Source organism: Dasypus novemcinctus, chromosome 20 (assembly GCF_030445035.2).
Source record: "Dasypus novemcinctus isolate mDasNov1 chromosome 20, mDasNov1.1.hap2, whole genome shotgun sequence".
In the NCBI taxonomy this organism is placed as follows: domain Eukaryota; kingdom Metazoa; phylum Chordata; class Mammalia; order Cingulata; family Dasypodidae; genus Dasypus; species Dasypus novemcinctus.
In genome coordinates, this window is record NC_080692.1 from 25944151 (window position 1) to 25958355 (window position 14205).

General features: G+C 36.5%; 1 pseudogene; it reads right to left on the reverse strand.

Annotated features, from left to right (window-relative positions):
• LOC131274787 (antigen WC1.1-like) overlaps positions 1–8154 on the reverse strand; it is a 31585-nt pseudogene extending 23431 nt beyond the window's left edge.
• Between the last annotated feature and the right edge of the window lie 6051 nt (positions 8155–14205).

Here is a 14205-nt window from a genome sequence, read left to right on the forward strand (position 1 = left end):
ATATAATTTTATGTCTTTCTAGGCAGTTTAGATTAGAAAGACAGCAAATATATGTTTATAGAATTTGCTACATTCACCTTCTTATTTACCACTTCAGGTTCTCTTCCTTTGTTCCTGTGGATTCAAGTTGTCATCTGGGGTTATTTCCTTACTCCAATACAACATTGCTCCTACCCACCTCCTTTGTGCCTGTATATTAGATTTCTATTTGTTATAGTTCCACCAACACCATTTTATGATATTGCTTTATACAATTGCTTTTTAAATCAGTTAATGGAATAAAAGATATACACATTTACATGGTATATAATTCCATAATTTGCTAATTCTTACTTCTGTCAGTTCAAATCTACTGTTGAGTCCCTCTAGTGAAAATTTTCATGTGCTCTTTTAAAAATGTCTTTATCTTATTGTTATTTTCAATGTGATGATGCGTTGTCATGATACTTTCCTTTACTACCTTAATATGGTTTCTTTTAGTTCTTTGAACATATTTATAATGGTTATCTATGTTCAAGTTTTTGTCTGTTAATCCCATTGTCTGGTGTCTACCAAAGGAAATTTCTGTGCTTTTAATCTTCTAATCTATATCTATGCTTAATTAATTTTAAGCACGAATGCCAAGACAACTGAATGTAGGAAAGAATGATCTTGTCAACAAATGGGGAAGGCACAACTGTATTTCCACACCAAAAGAATGAAGGTGAACTCCTTCCTTATATTACACCTCCAAACTAATTCAAAATAGATCATGTCTAAATGTAATAGCTAACAAAATAAAACACTTAGAAGAACACATGTGTTTATTCCTTGAATTAGGGTGAAATTTTAGATATGACACAAAAAGCACAAGCAACAAAATAAATAATAGATAAATCACACTACTTCAAAAGTAAAAACTTTTATGCATCAAATGATATCATCAAGAAAGGAAACAGACAACCCACAGAATGGAAGAAAATATTTTTAAGCCATATAAGTGAAAGGGGGTTGGTATTTAGAGTACATAAAGAATTCTTAAGACTCAATACAAAAAAGAAAAGTGATTCAAGTAGAAAATGGCCAAATGATACAAATAGACATTTCTCCAAAGAAGATATACAAATGGTCAATAAACCTATGAAAACATGCTCAACACCATTAGTCATTAGAGAAATGCAAATCAAAACTGAAATGAGATAGTACTTCATATCCACCAATATATCTATAATAAAATAAACAGATAATGACAAGTGTTGATCAGGATGGAGAGATTTGGTATCCTCTTACATTGCTGGTTGGAATGCAAAATGGTGCAACGAGTTTGGGAAACAGTTGACAGTTTCTCACAATGTTAAACATAGAGTTTTCATATAACCCAGCAATTCCATGCCTAGGTACGAACCTAAGAGAAATGAAAACACATGTCCACATAGAAATTTATACACAAATATTCATAGCAACATTATTCAAATAGCAAGTAGTAGAAACAACTCAAAATCCATCAACTGGTGAATGGTAAATGAATTGTAGTATATCCATACAATGAAATATTTTGTAGCAATATAACAGAATAATGTACTGATACATGCTACAGTATAGGTGAATTTTATAAAAAAAAAAAGGATGTGTTTAAATATGTGGGAAGATACTGCTGTGTTTTAGGACAAGCAAGGAGATCTCTATCTGGAATGGAGTAAATGAGTCAGAGAGTAGAAAGAGATGAGTTCAGACAGAAATCAAGGTCAGATCTTGTAGGGACTTGTAAGGCATTGCAAGAACTTCAACTTTAACTTTGAGAGAAATGTGGCTCCATTGTAAGGGTTTTAAGCAGAGTAGTGACATTATGTGCTTATGTTTTAAAAGAATGATCCTTTCTTCTGTGTTGACAAAATAGGTTGCAGGGACCATAGGTAGAAGCAGGGAAACCAGTATGGCAGTTACCCTGGGAGACCATATTAACTGCTGGGAATGGAACAGTAGCAGTGGGAGTGGTGAAATGTGACCAGACTCTGAATATATTTTTCAGGTAAAGTTCACAGTATTTTCCTGATATTTGGATATGAGATGATAGAGAAAAAGAGTAGTGAGGGATAACTCTAAGATTTTTGCCTGAACTGTATATAGAGCAAGTATTTTTATGGGAGAGGAGATTAGCAGTTCAGTTTGGATGTGATAATTTGAGGTGTGTATTAGAAATGTAAGTGGAATAATGAATTTTTTAAAAAAACATTTATTTATTTATTTCTCTCCCCTTCTAGCCGCTCCCCTCCAATTGTCTGCTCTCTGCATCCATTCGTTGTGTGTTCTTCTGTGACCGCTTCTAACCTTATCAGTGGCACCGGAAATCTGTTTCTTTTTGTTGCGTCATCTTGCTGTGTCAGCTCTCCCTGTGTGCGGCACCATTCCTGGGCAGGCTGCGCTTCCTTTCGTGCTGGGCGGCTCTCCTTATGGGGTGCACTCCTTGCGCATGGGGCTCCCCTACACAGGGGACACCCCTGCGTGGCAGGGCACTACTTGTGTGCATCAGCACTGGACATGGGCCAGCTCCACACGGGTCAAGGAGGCCAAGGGTTTGAACTGTGGACCTCCTGTGTAGTAGGTGGATGCCCTATCCATTGGGTCAAGTCCACTTCCCTGGAACAATGAATTGGGTAAAGGAATATACAAGTTTGAATTTGTGGAGAATGATCTATGCTAGAGATATGAATCTGTGAGTTGACAGAATATAAATGATATTTAAAAACATGAGATTGAAAGTGATTACCAGTGTGTGACACAGATATTTTAAAAATTCTCCCAAAAATTTAAAAAGGATTTAATACCAATCTTTCTCAAACTTTTCCAAAAAATTGAACAGGAGAGACTGCTATCAAACTCTATGAAGCCAACATTCCCTTAATATCAAAGTCATAAAGATACTGCAAAAAAAGAAAATTATAGACCAATTTCTCTAATGAATATAGATGCAAAAATCCTCAACAAAATACCTGCAAATGGACTACAACAGCACATTAAAAGAATTATACATCATGATCAAATAGATATTATCCCAAATATGCAAGAGTGGTTCAACACAAAACCAGTCAATGTAACACATCACCTTACGAAATTGAGGAAGATAAATCATACAATCATCTTGATCGATGCAGAAAAGGCAGCATTTGACAAAACCCAACATCCATTCTTGATATAAATACTATGAAAGGTTAGAATAGAAGGAAACTTTCTCAACATGATGAAGTGCACATATGAAAAACACACAGTTAACATTATGCTTAATGGTGAAACACTGAAAGCTTTCCCATTGTCATGGGGAAGAAAAAAATGATGCCCACTGTCACTACTCTATTTCGATATTGTGCTAGAAGTCCTAGGTAGAACAGTTAAGCAAGAAAGAAATAAAATATGCCCAGATAGGAATGGAAGAAATGAAACTTTGGCTATTCTTTGATGACATGATCCTATACTTAGAAAACCCTGAAAAATCCACAACAAAGCTACTAGAGCTAATAAGTAAGTTCAGCAAAGTGGCAGATACAAGACTAAGATGCAAAAATTAGTCTTGTTTTTATGTATTACTAATGAGCAATAGGAAGAAGAAGTCAGAAAAAAATCCTATTTACATTAGTGACTAAAATAATCAAGTATTTAAGAGTAAACTTAACCAAGGACCTAGAATACTTGTATTCAGAAAACTACAAAACATTGCTAAAAGAAACCAAAGAAGACCTAAATATAAATTCTACCCAACTTGATCTACAGATTTAATGCAATCTCAATAAAACTTTCAATGGCCATTTTTGCATAATTAGTAAAACCACATATCAAATTTATTTGGAAGGGTAAGGGGCCCCGAATACCCCCAAAATATCTCTAGAAAGAAAAATGAAGTTGGAAGACTCTCACCTCCCATGGCATTAATGGCAGAGACCACAAAAATAAAGAATTATAGATTTGGCCACATAACACACACACCAAAGAAAACATTAACCACACACATGAAAGAGAACATTAACTTTCAAATAACAAATTGGAGATAATATTTACAAAATATGGAAGCCAAATAGTAAATGGTGTTACTTTATTAAAAGTTTATATGAATGAATAAGAAAATGGTAAACATTCCAAAGAAAAAATAAAATTGATTAAGACTGATATCTTTGGACTCCAATAAAGGAAATAAGATAATATTTTTGATATTTTATCAGTATGGGTTAAATATATTACATGGAACTTGTGGAATGAGTATGAAGAACTAGCATTCTTAGGTTAATGTTATTGAGAGTTAAAGCTAATGAAAACTATTCTAATGGGCAATTAGGTAATATATGTCGAGGACTTCAACATGGTTATTCTGAAAAAATAATAATGGCTTTTCATTAGGCCAAGGCAGATGTTCATAAGAACTTTGTATTTCACAGCATTATAATTGAAAATATAAATGGTAGGTGGTGATTTCTTAAACATTATACCAAAACATGAGCAACAAAATAAAAAAGATATAAATAGGACTTCTTCAAAATTAAACTTTTGTACCTCAAAGGACTTGTCAAAATGGTGAAAAGGCAGCTGACTTAATGGGAGAAAATACTTAGAATTCACATATTTGATATGGGTTTAATACCCATGATATATAAAGAAATACTACAAATCAGCAATAAAAAAACAAACTACCTGATTAAAAAATGGGCAAAAGACTTGAATAGACAATTATTCAAATAAGAAATACGAACGATGGAGAAACATATGAAAAAATGTTCAACATCATTAGTGATTAAGGAAATGCAAATAAAATTGTAACGATATATCATTTCAAACTTATTTAATGGCCACTATTAAAAAGTTGGAAAACTACAAGTGTTGGAGAGAACGTGGAACAATAGGAACATTTATTCACTGTTGGTGGGAATGTGGCATGGTATGACTACTGTGGAGGATTGCATGACAGTTCCTAACGAAGTTGAATAGAGATTGCCATTTGACCTGGCAATCCCATTACTAAGTATATACCCATAAGAACTGAGAGCAGTGACATGAATAGACATCTGGACAGTGTTCATAGCAGCATTATTCACTTTTGCCAAAAGAAGGAAATAACCCAGGTGTTCATCAACTGACGAACTGATGAACAAATTGTGGTGTATACACATAATGGAATATTATGCAGTTGTAAGAAGAAATGAAGTTGTTAACCATATGACAACATGGATGAAACTGGAGGACATTATGTTGAATGAAGCAAGACAGAAACAAAAGAATAAAATACTGAATGATCATGCTATTATGAATTAAATATATTGTGTAGACTCAAAGAATTAATAATTAGTTCACCAGAAAATAGAATAAGAGTAGGGAAAGGAAAGCTGAGGGTTACTCTGTGCAGAATTGGTAAGAAGGTTTTTTATAAATCTTTGGAAATGAATAGAAATGGTGAAAGTACATCATAGTGTTTGTAACTAGCAGAACTATTATATGGGTATGAAAGTGGTTGAAAGGGAATATCTAAGGTCATGTATATTATTAGAGGGAAAGCTGAAAAATTGTAACATGCAACTAAAACATAGTGAAACCTCATATAAAATACAATATGGGTGATATCACATATATAAGACTGTTTTTACAAAATATAAATACGAATAAACTAGAGAGATGGAAACAGAATAAAGCTATGTATGGCAGGGGAAGCACAGGGTTTTAAGAGATGATGAGGTTTTTTTTGTCTGTTTTTGTTTTTATCATTATGATTGGAAAATGAAAATGCTCTAATAATGATTAAAGTGATGAATGTACAACCACATGATTATACCACATACCATTGATTGTATACTTTGAATGGATTTATGCTTTATCAATAAGTATCAATAAAATTGATCTGTTAAAAAATTATGCAGAAGATATTTTAATCAGAAAAGGAAATTTAAAATATATTGTTAATTTAAAAAATGGATATAAAATGGTGTAAGAGAAGTTTATGACCTAATTGTGTATATGTGAACAGTGTTTGTGTACATGTGTGTGTAGGGACTGGAGCATGCCCTCCATTAAAGCAGAGATTTCATGTTTAGAAAGAATCTGAAGAGATCTACCAGGACTCATCTTGACTTTCATCATAGGGACTCTTGAAGCATGTGCCAGGCTTAAGACAAATTTAATACACTTTGAGACCATGATACAAAGGTTGAAATTTCATTAGTATATCAGGCAAAATGAGGTGAACTGGAAGAATGTGCTTTAATAACATGATCATGATCTGACAAACAGTTTTCTCTGGGGAAAACTCTGCTTGTTTGAGTGAGGTATGATTTCTTTTTAGCCTAATGAGAAATTTATTTTCTTCTCTCATAGCTGGAGAGGCCAAAATGTGATCAGAACACCAATTTTGTAGTTCAATTTGAGATTTCATCTCTAGCCTTCAGATCCTGCAAAACCTGGACAAAAGTCTAGCCCTCATTGGCATATGGACAAAATCCAAGGAACTGAAAGTACTCAGGTCTCTCTGTTATTATGCTAAGCTATCTCATTCACACAGCTTTCATGGAACTTATTGACCAAAAACTGTTGAATTAATATGTAAATTATAAACTCTGAAAATAGGAGGAAAAATTGGTAGAACTATAGGAGCAACGGAACATTTACATACTTATTTCTTAGTGTTTAACTGAGGGGCAGAATTTCTTGCTCTTATTGGGTGGGGTAGAATTTCCCAAAGAAGAGACAGGGAGACTTCTAAGTGAAGGGCTCGAACATGGAGGAAACAGTATAGAGAGGAGCTAGAGCCAGTAGCATTACAGAAGCATCCAGGATGAAGGCAGACACATAGGGTATCTAAGTCTCCAGGAACTTGCCTGGATTATTCTCATTTTAGGAGCTCAAACACTGAAATCTGGTACTCCCTGGAATCAGGGACCATGCAGGCTAGATTTCATGTAGAGTCTGAGGGAATCACAAAGAAGAAAGTTAACCCTAAGGATATTCACAAGCACAGAGTTCTTTCTTAATAGGTTTTGCAGGATGTTGTGAAACAAGCTCCATTGTCCCACTGGGCAGGGAAAAGTAGACCATGTGAGACACATCCTCAAGTCTCTAAGGCAATAGCTCTGTTCTTCCTCTTAAGGCTAATGGTGATCCCTCCATCTGTACCTACATTTAGCATCAGTTTTCTCTGCTGGACAGTGGGGTTACCATCAATCTAAGGGGTGGGAAGGGAAACATCATAGGCAAGAACACAAATTTCTGCCCAGAAACCAGTGCTGGGGAAAGACTACAGTAAAGCAGAAAAGCACCTGAACTGTGGGTTTGTGGGGAAGAAAAAGAAATTCAAAGTCAGGCTCAGACTGCAGGTGCAGGGTTATCTGGGGTATAATTATAGTTCATATTGGAAGGCCTTTCTTGACAGGCAGCAGGGTCTCTATATCTGCCCTCATCAGGTACACATACGCACATGTAATCACCACCATCACCTCTGCCACCAAATCCAGCAGCACAGCTTAGAGAGTGTGAGTTCTATGGACTCCTATCTTAAAAGTTGACCTCCACTGGGCATACATCTTCCAGCTCATATGTTTAGCCTTCACATATTCGTCGAACTGCCCCTTACTTATCTCTCTTGCTCTATGCTTCTCTCACACACATATGTACACACACATAAGTCTATAGCCTACAAGACCAGAAATACCAAAATGTTAATGGTGGAGAGAGTTGTAGTAGAGCACCAGAAGGACAAATCAGTAACAACCTAGCCTGAAGTAGTCACTCAGTCATAATCTATCAAGGGAAAACTGTGATGTTACCAGACATTTTTTGGGTGCTTAGATGTTGTTGTGGGATGGTAGCTAAATACAGATACACAACTTTATATCTCTGTAACATGTTATTGCTGACCATGGAAAGCAGAGACTCCACAGGAGCAAAATCAACATTCACTGTCACTAAGGATCACATTTGGTCAAAATCAAGTGGTCAGTATAGAGGCTTTGTCTGTATATCCCTAAAGCCCAGGCATCAAGTATCTCTTCTGATCTTAGGAATTGAGGTTTTGCTTACCTTGGCCATCCACCAGGATAATGGAGAGGAGAAAGACAAGTCCCTGGAAAAAGCAGTGTCCGTTCATGTCCATTGTGATCCCCTTGTCTTCAGTTCACAGCCTCAGCTCTCTAAAACTATATAAGGTCTCCTCCAGGCCCTTAAAGCAAGCTCCTATAGCAGGAAGAAATTATATAAGACCTGACTCCTGACAGTGCTATCATCTGCAAGCCAATAGAAACACTTTTAATCATCTTCCTTGCCATCAGAGACTTTACAAAAGGAAACTTTCTGAAGTTCAAACACCAATTAGATTCTGCATCTTAAATATCTCCTTATATGAGATACAAGGTTTTCTGACATCAGGTGTCATTTCTATCCCTGAGGCTGAAAAGAAAAGCTATATGAAAAATATATGTGGTTTTCTTTCTTCTTCCCCAGGGTCGAGATTAAAGGCCAGTTCAGCACAGCTGGTGAGGGCAGTCAGTTTCACCATTTCTGGGTCGGTCCCACCACCCTATGGGCCAAGGATAAGATGTTTTTTGTTTAATTCAGCCTATAACTCCAATGTCACTGAGTTACAAGACCAAAGTTTTGTGGCTGCAGAGAAATAAGAAGTGCCAAAGAGTAAGAACAAAAGTCAGGTGAGTAGAATATTGGGATTGGAATGATGAAAATTCTCAAGTGAATGAGTAGAAGGTGAGGCAGACATCAAAGGTTTGTGACTATTGGGCTTGTAGGTGGGTTTTCCTGTCCTTTCATTTCTGGCTAAGTGAAGCCTCCTCCAGACCAGGGCTCCACAGATCTTGACGGGAACTAGTATAAAGCCTGTCTGTTCTCACCTTCCTCACATCGTAAAGTTGCCCCTCAGACTATGATGACGAGTACAGATGCTTTTATTAGGGAAAAATTACCCTCACCTGGGACATGGCGGGCCTGCAGATGAAAAATCAGTTCCCAGATTAATCCCCATTTTACAGTGTGGCAGTATGTGCCTCAATCCTGCATGCAGAGATTAGAGAATGTGTGCCCTCGTTCTTCTGAGTCTCCTTTTTCAACAGTCCCATTCCCCGTGCTTCTCCTTCTTCCTTTATTTTCACATTAACCAATTTGCCTACTTTCACATTCTGTTCTGGTCTCTACTCAATCTAACCTGGCTTCCATTACAGTGCCTTGGAAATGGAATCGTTCTTAGAAATTCACTTATCTCACTCTTGATTTCAAAAAAAACAAGTACTCGCTTAAAAAATCACTTTCAAAAAATGTTATTGCTGGTTGCTGTACGGTTACAGAAATCAGAAGTTGTAAGCTGTGAGGATTAATAGAAAATATGTAAGAATTGCTTACCAAGCATGACACATGGTAAGCACAGAACTAATATTAATTATTGTTATTCAACAAAGATTGTTATCATCTATCAACACTGCTATAGCTTATTTAACATTAACATCTATTGTTTATTGACAAGATGCTAGAGGCTGGTGATAAAATGTTAAGTCAGAGACTGTGCCTAACTGCCATTTCAACAGTGGAGACTGATAGTATGCATATTAGTAAAGGAATAAAGAGTTAACAAACATGTAAAATGAGCTAGAGAGGAAAAGTGTAATGAGCAAGGGAGTTTATACTAGGAAGAGCCTAACCCATTAGATGGCATTAGGTTTGGGGGCAGAAGGGGAAGATGTTGAGCAAGAAATTTTCCTTTTAGCAGCTATGTTTGAGTTGAAATCTGAAGGATTAATGAGTGTTTTCCAGGCAATATGAGAGAGCAGAAAAGCATTCCAAGTAAAATTAAAGTGTGTAGAAATACCCAAAATATGGAAAGAGCTTTATTTTTTAGAGTCTTTAAGAAAGCCAGGAAGCTCTTGAAACATGAAGATCAAGATGGTGAGAAGCAAGGGTAGATGCAGAAAATGCAGTCTAAGGTCAGGCAGGTTCTTATAAACCATTTTTTAAAAACGAATTTTATCTTCATTGCAGTAGGAACCACAGAGTGAAGGTTCTACATTTTACAAGATTATTCTATTGATTCTTGGGTCCTCTTTGCCTGATCTATAAGGCAGGTAGACTCAGAGTATGTTTACTTACATGTGATATTTAAGGTCAAACTTAATGTAAAGTGAATGTCATAGTTTTTCAGTATTCAGTTAACTCTGGTTCTGATCCAGTCCATTTGACTGAGAGAACATCTAATGTCAGTCAAGATGGGAGGGAGTAGGGATGGGGACCTGGGGGAGGCTGCTTCTTACTTCATGCACATACTAGTAGCTCTCATGGGCTCTGCTTTGAGTACTGGTCCTGCTCCAACTACATGCACTGCTGGCCTCAAATCACAGTGGTCTTTTAGAGGGTTCATATTTTAAATACTTATCAATTGGTATGTTCATTTGAATTAATATATAATTAAATACATCAATAAAAAATGAAAACATATATAAACTTACATTTTCTGAATAAACCATACTTTAAATATTAGATATAAAATTGTGCACCAAATGAATTAAGTTGTAGCATCAATTTTTCATCAGACTATTTTATTTATTTTTTATTTATTTTATTAGAGCAGTTGTATGTTTAATAAAATAACAGAATTCACATACACCAACATATTATTAACATCTTGCATTAATGGGTGACATTTGTTGGAATTGATGAACAAACATTTTTATAGTTGTACTGTTAACATAATGTCCTATGGATTTTTTTCCATTAAAATTTTTTTTTCAGATACATAGATCACACAAAATGTTACATTAAAAAATATCAGAGGTTCCCATATATCCAACTCTCCACACCCCACACTTCTTCCCCATTGATAACTTCTTTCATTAGAAGTTACATTTTTAGCATTTGATGAGTACATTTTGGAGGATAAGCTACAGCTTGGCTTATAGTTTATGTTGTAGTTTACACTCTCTTTCAGTCTGTTCAGTGGGTTATGGCAGGATATATAATGTCCAGCATCTGTCCCTGCAATATCACTGAAGACAACTCCAAGTCCCCAAAATGCCTCAATATCACACCTCTTTTTCTCTCTCTCTGCCTTCAGCAACTCCTGAGGCCACTGTCTCCACATTGATGATATAATTTCTTCCATTGCTAGAGTCACAATTGTTCTATAGTAGAATACCAGTAAGTACATGCCAATCCATATTTAATTCCTCCATTCTGAGGACCCTGGGATGGCGATGCCCACTCCACCTCTAAATCAGGAGAAGGCTTAGATTCCACATGACTGATGGATGGAATTCTGCTTGTGGCCATAGACTCTCTCAGTTCCCTGGTGTGGTGTTTTGCCATCCTATCTCCCTGTTAGCTAACCTGGGTAAGTACAATGAACTGGAGATTAGGTGTTGCAACACTGATGAGGGACAGTCCAGAGATATAAGTCTCCTGAGCATACATCAACTGCAGAGTCAAACACCAGTTCAGTAAAAGTGACAGAAGAGGCTTGTGTAGAGAGGTCATACCTGAGTCCAGCTCCATCACACTCAGGAGCACAAATTCCAAAGTAGGGCCCACTGGTAAGACACTGAACTCCAGAGTCATCTATCATGACTGTAGGACCTGAGTGTTTCCATAGTCCTCAGTAGCACCACTACCTGGGGTTGTATCTACTTTGGTTGTCTCTGAGATCCTGCTGAAATGTTTGTAAGAGTGACCCCTCTGATGACCTCCTGACTGCTTTTGAGATCTCTTAGCCAAATGAACTCATTTGTCTTTTCCATTTCCCCCTTTTATTTGAGGTCTTTTTCTAGTTGTATCACAAGCTGGTGCTTGGTAGTGATCCCTCAGTGCCAGGGAGGCTCATCCCAAGGAGTCATGTCCCATGCTGAGGGGAAGATAATGCATTTATATGCTGAGTTTGGTATAGAGAGTGGCCACATTTAAGCAACATGGAGGCTCTCAGGAAGTAGCTCTTAGGCACCCTGCAGCTCTAGGCCTAGTGGAAATTTCAAGCACACAGCCTCCTAAGCATAGTCATCAGTATCAAGGGCCCATCATTGGTCTTCACTGGTCTTTACACCTGTACTTGGGGGACTGTTACTCCTCCATTGGGGTGTGCAGCAAAGTTTCTTGGAATGCGAACTCAGCACTCCCTCAGTTGTCATGTGAAACTCTACTCTCTGTGTCAATACCCAATGAACATCTGAACATATCTATATACCCTATATGCATGCCCTTGAGAACTCCCTTCCACCCATGCATTCCCCATCAATGACACCCCACATCAGTGCTCCTCCCTGCCATAGTTGAACCCCTCTGTGATCCAAACTTCTTCAAAAGTGGTGTTTAATATATTGCCAAATTCAATTAATAGGAAAATGAAATAGTAATGATAGGTTTAAAGATTAGAAATGGAATACACAAAAATTTAGAAGAACTAAAATAAAGTAAAAAATAAATTGAGGTATTAAAAAATGAAAAATATTGTAAAAATTTTTTTTGACATTTTTCCTTTCATCGCTGTAATAGGTGTTGTCCTGTATGTGTAGTGGCAAGGCAATCTCTTCCATTTCTTCCTCAGTGTCTAAATCCTTTAAAAAAAAATTATTATTATTATGTCTTCAAAAAATTTTAGGTCGCAGTAAAGTCATATATAGAACATAGGGAATGCCCATACACCCAACATCAAACCCTTTTCCCCTTTCCCCAGCATGATTTTTTACATGTGGATATTACATTTGATGCAAATGATGCTCAGATATTGAAACATAACTACTAAACATCATTTCATTATGGTTTACATTCTGGTTTACATTTTAGACTATACACTTTTATAAATTTTTGGTAACATTATGGTTTACATTATGATTTACAGTTTAGACTATATACCTTTGTAAATTTTATTAATTATTAATTTTATTAATTTCCAATAAATATCTGATTTTTAGAAATTTTTGATGTGATCTTTCATTTAATGAAGTTGTCACTAGCTATATAATGCCCTGTCTCAGATGTGAGACTTGATTTTGTGAAGGAAACAGTGAATACTTTCTTAACATTAGTGAAAATCTTCATGGTGCCAAATCTTCAGTTTTTTGATTGTACAATTGCATTAAAAAATTAGCCTGAAAAATACTGCTTATGAGTTTTATTCAGTAGCTTTATTATCAATGAGGGCATGATGATTGTTTTTTGAATGTTATATATAAATTGGTTATAATATCCTTCCCTTCCCCTCCCCTCAGAACCACTTTGGTAACCACTCTCTTTATATCAATGTTACAAGTTTTTCCATTACAAGAGTAATAATACTTTGGTCCATAGTTGGATTTCCCCATTATGTTTGCTCATTCCTCAATCTTGAGGATTTTGGGATGGTGATGATCACTCTGGTTTTGATCGAGAAGGGTCTTCGATCCCATGGGGGCAGATGGATGGACCTGTCTTTCTTGCAGTGTAGATACTCTTTGTTTTTTGGGATGGGCATTGTCCATCATCATCTTTTTGTTAGTTGTCCTGGTTGAGTCTGATAAACTAGAGAGTAGGTGTTGGCTGCAAGTCTGCTGAGATTCAGGGCTCAACTGGCATATCAACATCCTTAAGATTTAAGTGTCTGGGACATATATTTTGTGGGTATATGCTAATTATAGGTTCATATAAAAGGGGCAGAAGAACCATGTATAGGGAAATTGTAAATAAGTTTAATTCTGATACATTAGGGAGATAAGCTATCATATACCTCAAGGGAAGGCCCACTGACCTGGTGATGATTTCTTGGGGTTGTCTGCCCTACGTATAGTGTCTAAATGTCTCTAGAATCCTCTGGAACACCCCTGCCTGAGCATTGTTTACTGAGGCAGTCAGTGAAATCTTCCTGGGATGTGCATAAGTGTAACCTCTGGAATGACCTCGCATCTCAATTTGAAATCTCTTAACCATAGAAACTCATTTGTATTTAATATTTCTCCCTTTTGGTTAAGACCTTTCCCCAAATGCATCACTAGTTGGCACTTTGTAATAATGCCTTAGTGCCAGGGAGGCCTATACCCTGGAGCCATGTCCTACTCCAGAGGGGAAGGCAGTGAGTTTATTTGCTGAGTTTTGCTCAGAGAGAGGCCATATTTGCACAACAAGGAGGTTTTCAATAGGTAACTCTTAGGCAGTATATATCACTAGGCTAAGTTTTGATTTTACAAGACTAAGGTTCATAAGTATAAGCATTAATATCAAGGGCCTGGCATGTTGGTCTGTCCT